The 18,166-nt window shown below is 38.7% G+C and overlaps 1 protein-coding gene across 5 annotated transcripts in view; it reads left to right on the top strand.

The window, feature by feature from the left end:
* The first annotated feature begins 14,730 nt into the window (after window positions 1-14,730).
* The window catches only part of LRRC8B (leucine rich repeat containing 8 VRAC subunit B), a 61,248-nt gene continuing 57,812 nt past the window's right edge, over window positions 14,731-18,166 (top strand). For all 5 annotated transcript variants that reach the window (XM_081055008.1, XM_081055007.1, XM_081055010.1 and 2 more), the window contains exon 1: window positions 14,731-15,053. The gene's annotated coding sequence lies outside the window, so the exon portion shown is untranslated. The remainder of the gene's footprint in view (window positions 15,054-18,166) is intronic.

Raw genomic sequence — 18,166 nt, 5'->3', positions numbered from 1 at the left:
AGAAACCTTAAAAGCATATTGAAATGCCATCTGCTAAAAAATATCCTGGCATAACAAATTCAAACAATGTGAAACACAAGAGATTAAAAATATGGTTCAATTATGTTACCAATCCTGACTGGCATTGAACAAGCAGATGTTAGAGAAAACTTTAGAAAGTATTCTATTTGAATACAATAGATCTAAAATTTCCCCAAATATCTTTGTTAAAATTCCCACAATATTTGTATGCCAATGAGGTCTTTGTGGTTTTGTTGTTCAAGTTATTAACTTGTCAGATTGTACTGGTTTTTCTGGGTCTAAAATCGCAACTTCTGTTTTAGGAGAACAAGAGAGTTAGTGCTTTGTGATTAAAATCACCACTTTCAAATATTTCTATGGTATTCCAATGACACATCATTTGCAATCACAGGTGCCATTTGAGAGTTACTTATCTGCTAATATATTTTAAACTAGCAAGACAAAGTGAAAAAGTGATGTCTAACTCCAACTACATGTTCACTAGCATAGATCTGTTTAGTTAGGTGCCTAACTTATTTCAGTGGAATCTTATTCTCAATGAATGGCACTTTCTCTTTAACCTAATCGTAAAAAGCTAAGGTTTTGAAGTGGTTTCTAAGATATGTAGTTCAGGCAACATCTTTAATGAAAAAAAAGAGAGCATTTATAACATATTAAAGAATATGGATCAGTCTGTAAGCCCTCCTTCACTTTGTCCTTATTAGTAAATATCATATTGTCACTTAATAAAGAGAGACCAGGTGCATGCATACCCTGTTCACAAAAATATAGCTCCTCCTGAAGAAATTGCTGCCGGGTGTTGTTTAAATTGATGTTCGTGTAGAACCTTAATATTTAGCACTTGAACCACAATGGGGCTTGGGGGTATATAGCACCACTTAAAGACTCTCCACTGCCAATTAACTTGAAGGAAAATATTTGCTATGCAGGGTTCTTGCCTAGGGAAATAGCTCTACTCTTGCTAAACCAAATAATTTGAGGATAATTAGTGGGAAATAGGCACATGTGCAATGTTTCCAAAATTCTCACTCCTTAGATGATATTAACCAAGATTTTTCGGCTTTGTTGAACTCTGACAAGGCTGATCTCAGAAGGCTTAGGCCAAAGCCGAGGGCATTTGTACTGCTGAATGGCCAATGGAGCGATTGTTGGTCTTGCCTGGGCACTCCCATGCATGCCTCTGCTTTTTGCTTAGCATTTGATTCTTTTCTCCATTTCCTTTCTTTCATTCTCCTTTTATTTCTCTCTCCTTTAATTATTCTTGGATGGTTTTCTGTAGGTAATGAACAGAGGACAAGCCTTGAAGTCAGACAGTCTGCATCTGAGATTGAGCTGCAGAACCAAGCTGAGTGACCCAGACCAGGTGAGGTCTAATTATTTCATGTGTAGACATCAAAGAATAATATCTAATTACTGTATTGTTATATACAGAGAGTTAGAGATAGTAAGTGTAAAGTTCCTAAAATGGTAGAAAGCAGAGCGTAAAAGTAGCTGTTATATTATTTTTATTACTACCAGTATTACTATGATTATCTTTATGAGGTTGACTTAGATTCTTGCAGCACCTGTTATTAAACTCCATTCTGAGTCTCTTTCCTAGGACAGAGTGTCCATCCCAGTAAATAGGTACTGGCTGCTATCAGCTCACACCATCTCTCTCATGAGAAGCCTGGTAACTTACATCCTTCCATGTCACCACTTCACTAAAGCTTTCTCCTGAGGACTCCCTCAACAAATCACCTACAGGAATTTCCATGTTAGGTTTTGCTTCTGAACTACTAATCTAAGAAAACTATTATTACTATTACAAATACAAATTGGGCCTTTCACCAGCAATCAAAGATACCTGAAGCACTCAGCTAAAGACAATGGTAATCTATACATTACCAATGTTTCTCCTTTTCGGTTCCACTTCTGGAATGACAGTGTGCAATTCAGACTTACTCCTCAGCAAAATTGATGAAAATTATTTTTAAAATAATCATTTAAAAATGGTTGGCCATATGCGCATACAGTAAATGAAGAAACATTTACTCAAAACTGTTTACTGAAACTCTATAAAACTGCAAGAGTCTTCAGTGTAAACCTACACCTTCTTTCCCCACTCCCAGATCAATGAGCCAGGAACTTCACTCCAGACTGGTACAGCCAAGAACACAAGGTTCTGACTCCCCCGAGCTTCCAGCTAGATGGCTATTTTCCTGGGAAGTACAAGACATTAGCATTTCTCATGCTGCCCCCAGATACTTGCTGCTGAGGCCAAGTTCTGGGCAAGTGCAGCCAAGAGGCAGGGACGTCATTCTTCTACCAAGCCCCCACTCAGTGGACAAAGACTATACCTTGGGCACAGTAGAACAGTGAGGTCCCTATTGCCCTTGCCTCAGCTCAAAGGGCAACGGTTCCCTGCCAAGGTAGAAAACCCAAGGACACCTGGGGCTGTTGGCCCCTCACCCATATCCAGTTCTTTAAGCAGGGGTGTCACTTAGAGAGAAATGAGCCATTGTCCCTTCCCCCAGCGCCAGAGCTGTGGCTCACAGATTTTTGCCTGGGAGGAGCAACAGCCCATAGAACAGACAGCTCAAAATCTCTCCCCAAAGGAACCAACTTCATTTGTAAGCATAAAGTTCAAGTGTACAGGTACTTTCAAAAACAGTGGAAGTTTTGGTACAAGGCAATTGGGAGGAGATTGATAGAGTCACTGAAGATATAGGCTAAACAGTAAGCCAACTAGTTGCTGTAGAAAAAAACAGCTGGAAGAGCCTTCCTACAGTATGAATAAACTTCAAACAGTGACTTCAGGAAGCATCCCTTCAAAAGAGACTGAATTTGATTGGATTACTGTGAAGCAATTTATCCCCAGGGTATTTTACAAACAATAGAGGAATCCACCAGTAATTAGTGGAGCTTCACAGAGGGTGTGGTCAGTCAACCAGAAAGACAGAGAGCCCTGCCAAACCACTGTCCTCCCAGAGTGACTGTCCAAGGATGCACCCGGAGGAAAAACATCGGTCTTCTTCATTGTCTTTGTATTTGGGAGGGTGGGAGGGAGGGGCGGGGAAGTAACTTCACTAAAATAATCCAACCAATCTCCGAACAACTTAACAAAGTGATGACAACAACAAGCCCCAGAGCAGGGGAAAGATGGAGATCATACCCAAAGTTACTATATGTTATCTCAAATGTTTAGTTTCAAAAAACTATTATGAGCCATACAAAATAAACAGGAAAATATGACCCATATACCACAAGAAAAGCAGACAACAGAACTGCCTGTAAGATTGACCAGATGTCAGATTTAGCTGAAAAAGATTTCAAAGAAGCCATTATAAATATGTTCAAAGAACTAAAGGAAATAATGATTTTAGAAATAAAGTACAATGACAATGTCACATAAAAGGGGGATTATGAATAAAGACAGCATTTATTAAAACCAAATGGAAATTCTGGAGTGGAAATGTGCAATAACTAAAGTTTAAAAATTCAGTAAATGGGTTCAATAGTAAATTTGAACTGGCAAAGAAAGAATTAGAGAACTTAAAAATAGGTTAACAGAAATTATGCAAGCTGAAGAATAGACAGAAAAAAAATGAAGAAAAAATGAACAGTTTCAGAGAAGTGTGAGACACTATTAAGTATACCAACATGCAAGTAATGGCAGTACTAGAGAACAGAGAGAGAAAGGAGCACAAACAATATTTGAAAAATTAATGGTGGGAAACTTTCCAAATTTTCTGAAAAATATAAATCTACATATTCAGGAAATTCAACAAACTACAAGCAGCATAAACTCAAAAAGATCCATCAATAGGCACATTATAGTAAAAATGCCAAAGAAAATCTTGAAAGCAGTAATAGAAAAATGACTCCTCACTTATAAGCAAACTCCAATAAGATTAACAGTTGACTTGTCATCAGAAACAATGGAGGGCTGAAGGCAATGGGATAACATATTTAAAGTCCCCCAATTAAAAAAACTCTCAACTAAGAATCCTATATTCAGCAAAACTATTGTTCAAAAATGAAGATCAAATAAAGACATTTGGATAAATAAAACCTGAGAGAATCTGTTACAAGCAGACCTGCCTTACAAGAAATACTAAAGTAAGTTCTTCATGATGAAAGCAAGTGACCCCAGACAGTAATTTCAATACAAACAGCAACAAAAAACACTAGTAATGGTAATTATGTAATCTAAAAGAGTGCGTATTTCTTATTCTTTCTTCTCTTAACTGAGTTAAAAAGCATAAAGCAATGGGTATGTAATTATATTGGTGGGCCTATAACAAACAGAAATGTAATATATTTGCCAATAATAGCACAAGGAGGTGAGTGGGAAACAAAACTGTATTGGACTAAGAATTGACTCCAGATATTAACTTGAATCTACAGGAACAAATGCAGAGAACCTGACATGATAAGCAAGAAGATTAATATAACAAATGCTACAAATATATAGATGGCCTCCTTTCTTTTCTCAGCTTCCTTAAAAAATATAAAATTATGCAAAGTAATAATAATGATTAACAATGTATTACTGAATTTATAACATGTACAGAGGTAATACATATAACAACAATATCACAATAAGAGAGAAAAGAGCAGAATTATATGGGAATGATGTTACTATCATCTCCTTAGAATTATTAGTATAATTCTGAAACTGCTTTTGATAAGTTATGAGTATATGTTAAGTGCTAAAGCAACCACTAAGGAAATAACTCAAAATATATAAATAAAATCATCAAAGAAATTAAAATCATTAAAGAAATTAGAATATAACATTAGAAAATATTCAATTAATGCAAAAAAAGCAGTAAAGGAAAAATAGATAAGAATATTTAAGGTATATAGAAAACAATAACAAAAATGGCAAATATATCTGCCAATAACAAAAATAGCAAATAACAAATATATTACAAATGTGAAAGGACTAAACAAACCAATTAAAAAGAAAAAAAAAACAGGATCCAATTTTATGCTATCTATACAAAACAGTTTATTGTCAAAATTGTAAATAAATTGAAATTTAAAGGATGGGAAAAGATACGTCATACAAATGACAGCAATAAACTAGAGGGGCATTTTATAATGATAAAACTATCAATCCATCAAGAAAAAATAACAAATAAATATATATGCACCTACCAACAGAGCACCAAACATATGAAACAAAAACTGACAGAATGAACAGAAAAATATATATTTAAAATTCCCCTTTCATATCATCCTTAAGTCCTGGCCAGCATTTATTATAAGCACCCAAATGTACAGTTTGGGGAATATTTAAAATTCCCCCTTTCATATCATCCTTAAGTCCTGGCCAGCATTTATTATAAGCACCCAAATGTACAGTTTGGGGAATATTTAAAATTCCCCCTTTCATATCATCCTTAAGTCCTAGCCAGCATTTATTATAAGCACCCAAATGTACAGTTTGGGGAATACAAAAACTGACAGAATGAACAGAAAAATATATATTTAAAATTCCCCCTTTCATATCATCCTTAAGTCCTGGCCAGCATTTATTATAAGCACCCAAATGTACAGTTGGGGGAATTCTTTTATACTTTTTATTTTTAAAAATTAATATACCTAATGGTTTGCTTAATAAAAGTCAAAAAGTTTCAATTCAGTAAAACAGAAATAACCAGTTAAATTGCTTTTTTCACTCCTTAATCAGTTCCGTTGAGGCAAGGCAAAGGCAAGCTTAGATTATTTCTTTACTTGGTAAAAAAAAAAAACACGCAACAACAATCAGAAATCACTTAACAGGCTTAGCTTCCTAGGAGATCTGTATGGCAAATCCAGGTTCAAAAGATCCAGCAAAGACTGAAATTTTGTCCTATGGTTATTGAAATTGGGTGTATTTAGAGGGCACTGATTTTGTTTAATAGCAGCTATATTGAGATGTGATTCAGAAAATTCATCTTTTTAAAGTGTATGTTTCAGTGTGTGTGTTTTTCATATAACCACAGAGTTGTGCAACCATCATTACTATCTAATATCAGAACCATTACTATCTAATGATAGAACCATTACTATCTAATATCAGAACATTTTCATCATCCCCAAAAGAAACCCTGTCACCATTAGCAGTTGCTCTCTGCCCCTTCCTCCCCAACCCCAGAAACTACTAATTTACTTTTTGTGTGTATAGATTTACCTGTTCTGGGCATATCATATAAATGGAATGGGTTTTTTTGTGATGGGTTTCTCTCACTTAGCATGTTTCCAAGGTTCATCTATGTTGTGGCATAGATCAATATCTATTACTTGTTATGGCCAAAAAATATTCTGTTGTATGAATATACCACAATTTGCTTATCCACTCATCAGTTGATGAACATTTAGGCTGTTTCTATCTTTTGGTTACTATGAATAATGCTGCTATGAATATTCATATACAGGTTTTTCGGTGCCCATATATTTTTAATTCTCTCGAGTATATACATACCTAGGAGTGGAATTGCTGACTCATACAGTAATTCTATGTTCAACATTTTGAGAAACTGCCAGGCTGTTTTTCAATATTGCTACACCATTTTACAAGCCCATCAGCAATGTTATAAGAGTTCCAGTATCTCCACATCCTCACTGAGACTTATCATTGTCTTTTTATTTAAATCATCCTAATGAGGTTGAAGTAATAGCTCGTTGTGGTTTTGATTTGCATTTCCCTAATGGCTAATGATGTTGAGCATTGTTTCATGTGCTTATTATACATCTGTATATTTTGGGTTTTTTAAGAAATGTCTATTCAAATACTTTGCCTATTTGAAAACTGGGTTATTTCCTTTTTATTGTTGAGTTGTATTTGTATACATCCTGGATATAAGTTGCTTGTCAGATATATGATTTGCAAGTATTTTCTACCATGCTTTGGCTGGTCTTTTCACTTTCTTAACATTGATATTTTAATTAATGCTGTCCCCCCTTTTTTATTTATAATGAATGAAAAAAAACACAAAATTTGCACAAATGTACAGATACAAGTACTCTGAAGGAAGGGCAGAAATACCCAGCTAAAAAATGAGACTTGGTGTTTGAGTGTAAATCATTTCATCCTCAATGCCATAATACCAAATCTGTACTTGCAACACAGATAAATATTTCTATCTGCCATATCCTATTTCTAAAATCCAGGACTTCTGAACTCAAATCAGAATCTGCCATCAAAAAACCAATCAATTGTAAATTCTTGCACTATGAATATCTCCAGTGGAGAGCACTAATGTTTTGTTTTTTAATATTTTGTGTAACTTGAAAACTAGAAAAGGCTTAGGAAGCAGTGCCCCGCTATCCCATTCCCACACACCTGGGAACAGAAGATACAAGGCATTTATTCACATTCATTAACTGTTAATTGAGTACCCACCAGCCCCAACTACCATGTTAGGCCTTGGTATAGTGAAGAAGAAAAGATATACGTCTTACCCTTAAGCAATCGGAGTCTGGTGAGAAGCTTACCTCCATCTCCCAATAGCCTCTTCATCCATCCATCAGGGACAGAGTTTACTAACTAATCATCCACTTCCCTATCTCTAACCACACACATATATGTACAAAAATGCATGCACTAACTTCCTTTGTTTGAAAACAGTAAATTAAGGAGGACTTTAATGATAATCTTATCAAAACCTTTCATTTTATACATGGAAACTCTAAACCCAGAGTGGGTGATTTACCCAAGACCATGGTAAGAGCTAAGATGAATAATGAGACTTATGTGTCAGGAACTGCTCTAACCAGATTATTCACTTAATCCTCACCACAACCCGTTTTTCAAATAGAAAACTAAGGCACAGAGAAATTAAGTAATGACAAAATAAAGCAGCTTACCGGGGCAAAGCCAAGATTTAAACCCAAGTAGTCTTGGCTCCAGAATCTATAATTTTAGCCACTGTGCTATATGTGGGTGGCTATTTCTAAAGGTAATCATGACTTTTTGATTCCTGTCTTTATACTGCCTTGTTATTTTATGCTATTCATCATGGTTTCTAGCATCTCCAAAGGCAAGCCTCTGGTCAAAAATAATTAATTTCAAGATGAGATGATACTTCAAAGTCACAAGACACTCAAGTTGGAAAAAAAGGCCCAATGCCAATGAGGATATTATGTTACCAGAAGGAGGAGGAGATTAAGACATCCACCGCCATGAAACATATAATAAGTAACCTTGTAACTAGTATTTTTTTTCAGCTAATTTTGACAAATCTTGCCACTTGTATATCATTCCCTTGTCTTCTCTAATCACATTGTGCACTCATTCCCACTTCCAAATCCAAGTCTTTTAAATTTGTTGATTCTTCAATAAAGTAAGAACATGTCAAACTGTGAGACCTATAGTGGACATAGCTAGGGGTTAAATCCTGAGATGACACTGGAATTTAACCTTCATTTCATTTCTTCATTCATCATTTGACAAATATTTATTATGTGCCTACTATGTGCAAAACACGGTAACTGGTTTCTGAGGATGTACTAGTCCATGCAACAGATGTAGCCTTTGCTTTCCTGAGGTCCACAGTCTCCCAGCATTCCTCCACAGGATGTTAGGGATCTGCCTTTAACCAATTGCCATCTTTCAACCTATTGGGTCTCTGAATGATGGCTAAGCTGCAGGAAGTTTAACGGAGGACTCTGAAAGGGGAAGGACTGCTAATAGATAGCATTACTCTTAGGCATATGAACTACAGAGGTAAGAGCATATTATTTAGAAATGACTATAATACATTACATGTGATTGCATGAACTATAGTTTATAAATAGAAATTATTTGCATTATCATTGTATTTTGACAGAATGCACATATCCTTTTTGTCCTTGAGGACCCTAAAGAACAAAAGATTATATCTGCTTATTGAATTGGTAAGTAAATTAAGTAAATCCAGGAATTTTATAGGACAATCAAGTTTACTCAACGATGAAAATAAAATTGTAAAATTTCCACCCACCTATATAAGAGTACCTGTTTTCATCCTTCAGTATGTTTCCCCTTCATCTTTACTTGTAATCAAGCTGTCTGTAACTCCCCCACCCACACTGAGGTCTTTGTCAGCCACCAAAAGTTGTTCTACTCACTGAAACAACAGGCTTTCTTTGAAGCCCTAAGCTTTTTAATTCACTCATCAAGTCTCAATTTCTCTGAGGAGTCTTCCCCACTTTACCCCTCTATCTCTTCTATCAATGTCGGACCTGGCTATCTTTGCCCCCCAATTTTGAGATAAAGAACATCTTGTTTATTATTTACTGCTCTTTTTCATAATGTACCCAGGTTATATTCGGCTATCAAAAAGCATATCTGAGACATAGGCTCTGAGCCATGTCAATATCCTGTCTTAGGAGATTCTACTAGGCCGCATATTTGCTCCCATATCTGGCTACATATTTGCCTCTATTGTTTTAAGTTTTAAAAACTTTAAGCTTCAGGAAAACAAGTGTCCTATTGCTTTAATCAGCTTCAAAACCAACAATTTGGTGGATATAGTAAATTAGAATGTAAAGAAGAATGCAGGGATAAGTTAATAAAAGAATGAGCACATAATTGGAATGTATGTCTGCATTTGGGTATGTAGGATTCAGGAGCCTAAGCCAAAGAGGATCCTGGTGCTGTGGGGACAGACTGGAATCTGGCTAGTTAGTCTTCATTGATTTATCACGCCCAGCCTAACGTTCTCTGGAAGAATGCTAGGAGACTATGCCCCTCCAGATGACAGAGCCTGCATCCAACACATGGATAACTATATTCGCACAAACCACTAGAGTGTTTTGCACATCGGAGGCACAGAATAAATATTTGTTGAATGATAAATGAATGAGCGAAATAAAATGAAGTCTGAGACTTCTGAAACATGAAATATACCCATCTTCTTTTCTTATATAGGCCAGCATAGATATATTAAACACATTGGAAAATAGAAACTCTTGCCACTGCTGTTAGTAGCTTGCCCCGGGTTTCATGGCCAAAAGAGCCACCAGTAGAAATCAAGACTACAAGTCCAGTGCTCTTTCTAGCACATATCTCTTTCTTTTCCAGCTGTGAAATATTCTGAATCTTGTTGTTTTAAAACACTTTGATTTTTTAAAATTCTCAATAAACCACAGAGCTGTATTAGCTCCTGGATTTAGAAAATTAGTTTAGATGAGAATTGAAGCCCAGTCTTCAATATGTATTCTAATTAACAGATGGCCTTATAATAGGCCAAGAAACACGCATACATGTATACATACACACACAGCTACTGAGGGGGGAAGAAGGTGGAGAGGGAACCAAGGTCTGGAGTGTGTTAGACCTGGGTTACTCAGAACCAAAGAATGGAAAGGTTAACTAACTATATTGAGCCTCAGAAACCAGCCGTTTTCACAGCACCAGGAAACCTCTTGCTCAGATTTCCACATGGTTCAGGAAACACAGGATGAGTCCTCACAGGGACCCCAGTAAGCACTGTCTCAGTCACCAGCAGAACTCGCCAGACCACTTTGCAGAGGCTGAGGAGCACCAGCTCTGCTTTAATTCCAAGCTTTCAGCCTGGCTTCACTACGAATATTTTCTTAAGTTACCTCCTTTCCATGGACATGAGTCAATAACTGGCTGGCTGCTGTGTGGTGGATTCCAGTACGTGACCCAGATGACAGTATATATTCTTCAAATGGGATTCATGGGAAACTTTCAAAGAAATATTTGGACAATTTCCCAGAAGACAGATCAACTGGGGACGTGAGGCATCCTGCTGTCGGAACTGGTGTTTTTCCTTCAGCAAAGAAGCCAGAGGTCACCTTCTGGGCACCTGTCTTGTAAGGAAGGGGCACTGTATAGTTAGGGCAGACTGGGTAATCAGTACAGCGGGTGGTGAGAACACAAAGTAACTAGCCGTGAATATTTCAGACTGAGACCATAACAAGGGATCAGCTCACACAGAAGTACACAGCCAGCTTTGCACAATTACAGTTTGGATTTCTAAGTCAAGTTACTTATTCCAAACACATGTGCAATGTCCTATTCATCCTATCCTCAGAATTCTCACGACTGAGCTCATTCTCAGGGATCATTCTCAGACTTTCCCTCAGGCTCAAGGAAAGCTCATATTAAACCTCTGCAACCAGGAAATTGGAAAGGTCAGGAAAACATGGTAAAGTGGCCAACATAAATAAAATTCTTTATCAATGACAGTTTGCCCAATCATACACAGCTGAAGGAGGGGGATTCTGGCAAACTTTCTGAGAAGGCAAAACTGTAAATGACTTCTAATTTTTCTTGTGAACTGACATCTTGGTAGAACTAACAAACTTGAACCATGATGCTGAGACATTTAAAAGTAATGTTTTAATTTCGAACCTTAAAGCTAGCCAAACTTCCTCAGACTGATGTTCAGTATGATTCTCCTTCAACCCTACAGGGCCCACTGACTTCACCTCCTCTTTAATATGCTGTATGCTATTTGGATATAGCTTCTCCACTTACTTTAAGCGTACATATCTTAAAGAAAAGGAATGATCTTTATCTTGGTATTCTCCCTCCCCTCTGTCAGATCCCCAGTGTTTTCTTTTATACACTGTAGACATTAAATGTTTAATTAAAGTAGTATTTTTCATGATCATAAATAATATTTAGAATAATACATTGGAAAAGAATTGTTAATACTGGATAATATTCTTTCATTAATCATAAACATTTTCTTAGGACTCAGAGAAAACTAAACTCTTATCAAAGCCGCCACATGGAGCATAACTTAATACTAATGTCACTCAGATTTTTTTGTGGGGAAAGGGGGGATTCAGCTCAGAAGTGGCCTGCCTAACCCAAGAGTTAGTTGACTACTTCATATGGGTCATAGAATTCAGCCACCAGATGACCAAATTGTAGTGCTCCTTTCATGTCTCTTATTTGAGACTTTGCTTGTGTCACTGGGTAGAACAGGCCACAGTTGCGATTCATAATCATCCCTTTGTCACGTGAATGTGAAGACCCTACCAGTAGCTCTTCTTCTACTCAATGATATGTTGTAGAATATTTTTACTTCTGCTTCTTCTAGACATTCTTAGCTTACCAGAAACATATTGACTGAGCCCTGTGGGGGGATTGGTCATCTTAAGACAATATTTGGGGCAGATAAGGCAAAGGTATAGAATTTAGTCTTCCTAAATCCTGCTTCTCTTTCAATACTTAGTTTAAGTTTCTCTTTCTTCAGAAGGCTATTTCTGACTACCACGCACATTGTTCAATCTATTCATCTGAGCCTAAGTAACACTTGATTGTTTTCTGTGTGTTCGTCTAAGATGTGAGCAGTTGAGGTCAGGGACCAGGACCAAGTCTGATGCTTCTTTGGTATCACCCATGATGTCTAGCATATTAATGGACACATAGTAAGTGCTTCCTATCCGTCATGGGATTTTGAATCACTGTTTTAGACCTCAATGAATTTGGCTGTGGAAATAGTGACTGAGTCTTTCAGAACTTTCTTTTGTCAAAATAAATTGGTCAGAGTCCCTTAGAGAATTTCAGATACTCCTGAAAGGACTGCATATCTTCCAAAATTCCACAGGTCCTGTTTTCAAAGAGATTATAACTAGACACAGGCATAGAAAGCCGAACAGTACTTGTATTTCTCAAGGCCTATGCTGGAATGAAAATAATTTCTAGTTACTAAAACAGTCTCTCTCTTTTTTGGGCCCATACCATATGCATAGTATTAAAGTTCTCCTAGAACAGCATTTGAGGATAATTATCTTTCTCCTCACTATAATGCAAGCAGAAGCTTATATGAAGCGTTGCAGAAGGAAGAAGAAACAAGAGAAATATTTATTTGATGTTACAGTTTCAGAGGAGGATTACCAGAAGCAATATCACATATTTAGAAAACCGCTTTCTTCAGTGTCAGTAATAAATTCACCATGGAGGGTGATTTTGTTAATGAGAATTGGAATAAAATAAACATATTTATAAACTACGTATCTAAGATTAACCCAAACCTAATTCAGTTTTAATGAATTTGATCACTTTAACTTCCTGCTAATGGTGACTTGGGTTATCAAGCAGGGAGTCACTTACTCATTCATCATTGGAATTGGAATTTTAACAGATCGTCTAGTTTATAACTTATTTTATAGATGAACATACTGACACCCAAGGAGGTTAAGTAACTACCCCAAGTCACACAGGTAGTGATACTGCTGTAATAGAATGGGTTGTCTATTGATGGATTTGAAAGGGGAGAGAACATTCTTTTTCAAACATTCAAACTTACATATGGAAAATCAGACATTCTCAATTTTTAATGTCATGACTTTACAATCAGTATCTCTTCTAGCACCCACCTTTTCGTTTCATATTTAATTTTGTATATTTTTATTTTCCTCTCCAGGTAGTAGGCAGTCTGAGGACCAAACCCAAATCTAAATTACCAGGTAGCTTACTAGATCTGTACATACATAGTGTCTCTCACACATAAGCTCAATAAAATAAATTTATGAATGACCAAGTGAAAGAATGCTCTTTCTGCCTTCTACGACTCAGGAAGAATACAGCTGCCAACCCAGAAAGGAATGGGCAAGGACATCGAGCAGTGTCATAAAGAGCCTTCTTGTCCCCTTTGAGGGTGATTTAAATTGTGGTGTTTATCTGAACAGTCTTTGTGTGACACAACTCCGTCTCACATAACTCAGTCATGCGACTTTCTTTATTCCCATTTACACAAACTGATCAGATAGGGCCCAAATGTTAAATGGTTTATAGTCTTCATTTACTTTTTGGGAGGCTCCTGGAGGAACACTTTTTAAAAATGGGAATGTGATTGGCATAGCAACTCAGAGATATAAATGTTGTCTAACTGAATCTTTGTTGAAGATGATAGTTTGTGCAAAAAGACTGAGTTAAATCTGGCATAGGGTTAAACGAATATGACAAATAACATTAAGTCCCCCGAATCCCTGGGTTTGGATTATTTAACAGCCTGGCCACTTTACTGCCTAGGGAAATGGGTGGGAGAGTGAATGGGGTGGACCTGCAGTTTATTAGTTAAATGTTGGTTATGAGTATAGCATGGCCCCTTTATCCTGTTGTTCTCTCCCCATCCCGAGGGTAAGGACATTTGAGACAGATGGATAGTACTGCAGGCCCAGAATCCTAACTTAAGACGTTTAGTTTGGTACAACCGTAAACTCTACGCACAACCTCGACTCCCTTTCTACTAAGCACGCAGTATAAAGAAAGGTAAAGGAACTTCTGTCTGTAAGAAGTGGGTTCCCGCGTGCTCCACCCAAGCCTTCCCTTAGGGCCCAACACGTTATGTAAATCACAAGTTACTCCGGGGTGCACACGTGAGAAGGCGAGGCGGGGGGTGGGGGAGGGAGGAGGACGGGACGACGGTGGGGGACACAGAAACACTGTACTTCCAAAGTCCCTTGCACGGTGCTGTTGGTGGGCAGCCCTCAGCCCCTACCCCCTCTCTCTCTTTTTGAAAGCAGCCCCCGCCCTTCGTAGCCCCCTAGTGAGATGCGTAGCCGTGCACTGCTCCCTGCGGACCAAAGGCTGTGGCGAGCGGGCCGGGGCGGCCACATGGCGCGCTCCGGGGTGATGGCAGCTGTGCTTTGTTCCCATCAGCAAAGGGTGAGTCACCGGCCCCCGCAGTCCCAAAGCTGGGCAAACACGCGGGCCAAGGCGGCTGCACATTTAACAGCAGGAGCAGCTACCGAAGCAGCCCCAGCCTCTCTCTTCTTCCTTCTCCTCCGCGGCCACTGCCACCGCCACCCCGCAGTCGCCGCCTCCGCCTCCTGCCTCCGCCCAGTCCCCTCCTCCTCCACCCGCGAACTTAGTCAGCGGTTCGCGCCGCGGCGCCACGATTGGCCGGCGGAAGGCGCCGCGTCACAATGGAGCCGGTCGGAGGCGGCGAGCCGGCCAGCGCTGGGGCTTCCCGCTGAGCCCGCCGCGGCCGGCAGCCGAGAAAGTGAGGGCACCCGGCCGCCACCCGCGCGCCCCGAGCGGCGCGGGGCGGACGCCGCGGGGAACGCCGGCGCCCCGGGCTGGAGTCGCGCAGGTAGGTTGGAGCGGGACGCCCCCGACTCACGGAGGAGGAGCCGAGCCGATCCAGGTGGTGGCGGAACAGGACGGGGTGAGGGGGCGCAGCAGGTGGGGTTTGCCCAGCAGGTGCGGTTACCTGTCCACTCCTCACCTGCGAGCCAGGCCTGTGGGCAGGTGGCTCGGCCAGAGAGATGAGTCACGGCTTCGTTGCGCCCTGTCCTCAGCCGCAACGAGGCGGTCCCTTCTACCCTAGAGATCCGGGCGCTGCACCTGAGTGTGAGTCCTGGGGCGCAGCGGGAACAGGGTTCTGGTTTTCCAGGCTGGAGTCTCTCCTTCCTAGGTGATTAGACCTCTCCTGAGGGCGTCCGCGTTTGGTCGCTCTCGTTTGCCCCCTGCCCTGGCGCTGTTGACAAACATTTTATACTCATTGGATTTATTGGACGCCTACAATTTGGTGGTGGTGTTGGCGTTCCTTTGTTAGAGAGAGAAGGGGCCGATCTATACCCATGGAAAGAGAGAAGCTAAGAGTTTACTTCTCCTGGGCTGCAGTTGAGCAGGTGCTGAGAGGTCAGGAGGGAGGAGGCTCAGTGTTGGCTCTTTACTCTGTGTCCTCAACTGACTTCCCAAAGTTCATAGGTTGCTAAGCTCATAGGTAGTCGACGTTTGTGGAAGACCTTTCTTTAGGGTCAGAAAGATGCCCTCTCAGCACCCCCCACCCCTCCGCTCAAGAAAAGGACAGAACTAAATTTACAAAAACCTATGAACTTACAAAAACCTGTGAACTTCCTTGAATAAATTTGTCTCGCCTAAAAACTTTTTAAAAACTCTGTAGAAATATATCAGTATGAAAATTTTTAATTGCAGTTATGCAGCCAACTTGAAACAGGCAATTTGTTCGCTCCTTTCTAAGAAGGGATTAAATGGCATGCGTCTGTCAGGCTGTTCTGTTTTCTAAACCTGTGTAGGGTTGAAGCACACAAAAGAAGTCACACTGCAGTATAATTATTTATGTCCAGTACCTTCCATGTGTTCAAGTTAGACCTCCTGAGAATCCCAAATGCTCTTTGAGTTAAGAGTGCCAAGGTGATTTTCTTTTGTCCCTGGCTTTCCTATTCCGGAGCTCCCCTCTTGAAGAGAATATAAAGTGACAGCTAATCTCTTAAGTAATTGGGCCTATGTGATTTAAGAATATAAACCCTAACAGGTCTGGTATTCTCTTAGTTCAGGTAGTGAAGGAGGCAGAGTTGTCACTGAGTGCATCGTGGCACTTTTATTTACTATGTATCCCCGCAAAATGTTTTTATTTTACAAAAAACTCTAAATGTTAGAATTAAATTTACTATTTTTCAAAACTTGTTCTGATTTCCTTTAATTGGAAAGGTGTTACAACATTGCCAGCATAACATGAATATTTTCACATTTGGAGTGATTTCATTGAACTAGTTGTTAAGATTTGCTTTTTTATGACCATTCTGCATTGCTGTTTCATTCTTCAGAATCCTCAGAATGAAAGCAGCATTAGTTAAAATGAAAAGGGCCCTAATCCATATATATAACTTGAAAAGGATACCGGGTCCTCCAAGATTTTTTATTTAATAGACTTTATTGAGAGTAAAGCGCAGAGATTTCCCATATGCCCACTGCCCCCACTCATGCATAGCCTGCCTCTTTATCAATACCCTCCACCACAAGGGTACATTTGTTCCAATGGGTGTACCTAGATTGACACGTCATTAGCACCCAAAGTCCATAGTTTGCATTAGGGTTCATTCATGGTGTTGTACATTCTTATGAGTTTGGACAAATGTTTAATAACATGTATCCACCATGATAGTATTATCAGAGTATGATAATATCATTGCTCTAAAAAATCCTCTGTGCTCTACCTATTCATCCCTCCCTCTCCCCAACCCCTGGTAACCACTGATATTTTTACAAGCTCCATAGATTTGGCTTTTCCAAAATGTCATGTAGTTGAAATTATTAGAGTCTATACCTTCTTACACTTAGTAATATGGATTTAAGTTTCACCATGCATTTTCATGGCTTGATAGCTCATTTCTTTTGAGTGCTGAATAATATTCCATTATTCCTTCAAGTGTTTTTTTTTTTTTTTAAACTGTGTGGGTATTTTCCTACAGTGGCCTGAAATTTGTGATTTTTTGTTGTTGTTTTGTTTTCTGAAGTTGAAAATGTTTTAAAATGTAGAAGATTCTTGTTTTAACTAACGTTTTTATTTGTAAACATTTTTTAATTTTCCAAATGCTTTTTAATGGCATCTGACTATTTTTATGTTCCTTTTTGATTTTTTACAGCCCATGCCAAAATAGCCTACTTAATCTAGTCCCCAATTTTCATTTACTGTCTCTCAAGATGAATTTCCAAATTTTATTTTTGTTTCTCCTTTCTAGCATCCTTCTAGCTTACACTCATATTTACAGCAATGAATGTATGCTGAATCTGTCGTGTTACTCTGGACTTGGTGGAATGGTTTACATTGCCTTCCATGTAGGAAGCACGTTCCTCCCTGCCCAACTCCATAGGACAATATCCTACAGCAATTTAGACCTGTGACCAGACAAAAGGAATTTGGGACACCCAATTAGTTAACCAATTGTAAAATGCATTCTAAGTTGTGCCATGTCTGTTTCCATATTGCTGCCTTTTATTTTATTTGCATTGCCTGTTGTCATTTTTTTCCCCATCTGTATTTTCTAAACTTCCTCCATACCTTTCTTATGACTTAGTTTTTTTCTAGTATTTAAAATAATGGCTTTGGCAGATATAACTTATTTTTCCTTTTCTAGGTCATTATGATTGATCTTAAGTAAATTCAGATCTAACTCCAGTTACTGAATCTCTCTTTGAAATTCTTCTTATCACTGCTGTTCATTTACAAATTCTCTAAAGGGTAAATAGTAGTAAACGCCCTATTCTATGATACCCTTTCATTTAGGATTCTACTGTATTCTAACATAATATAAATTCTTTTCAGTGCTGTTGTGAACCCCTGTAAAGGAAATGAATGAAAATAAGTTGTTGGAGTTTCAACCTTGACCTTTCTTTTTGCCTTTGACCTTTATGCTGTCTTTGATATGGGTCACATGATTCTGCTTGTCCCTTTCCAGA

This window comes from Rhinolophus hipposideros (assembly GCF_964194185.1).
Source record: "Rhinolophus hipposideros genome assembly, chromosome: 8".
Lineage (NCBI taxonomy): Eukaryota > Metazoa > Chordata > Mammalia > Chiroptera > Rhinolophidae > Rhinolophus > Rhinolophus hipposideros.
Note: the sequence above shows the minus strand (reverse complement) of the source record. Positions and strands in the feature narration are given on the sequence as shown.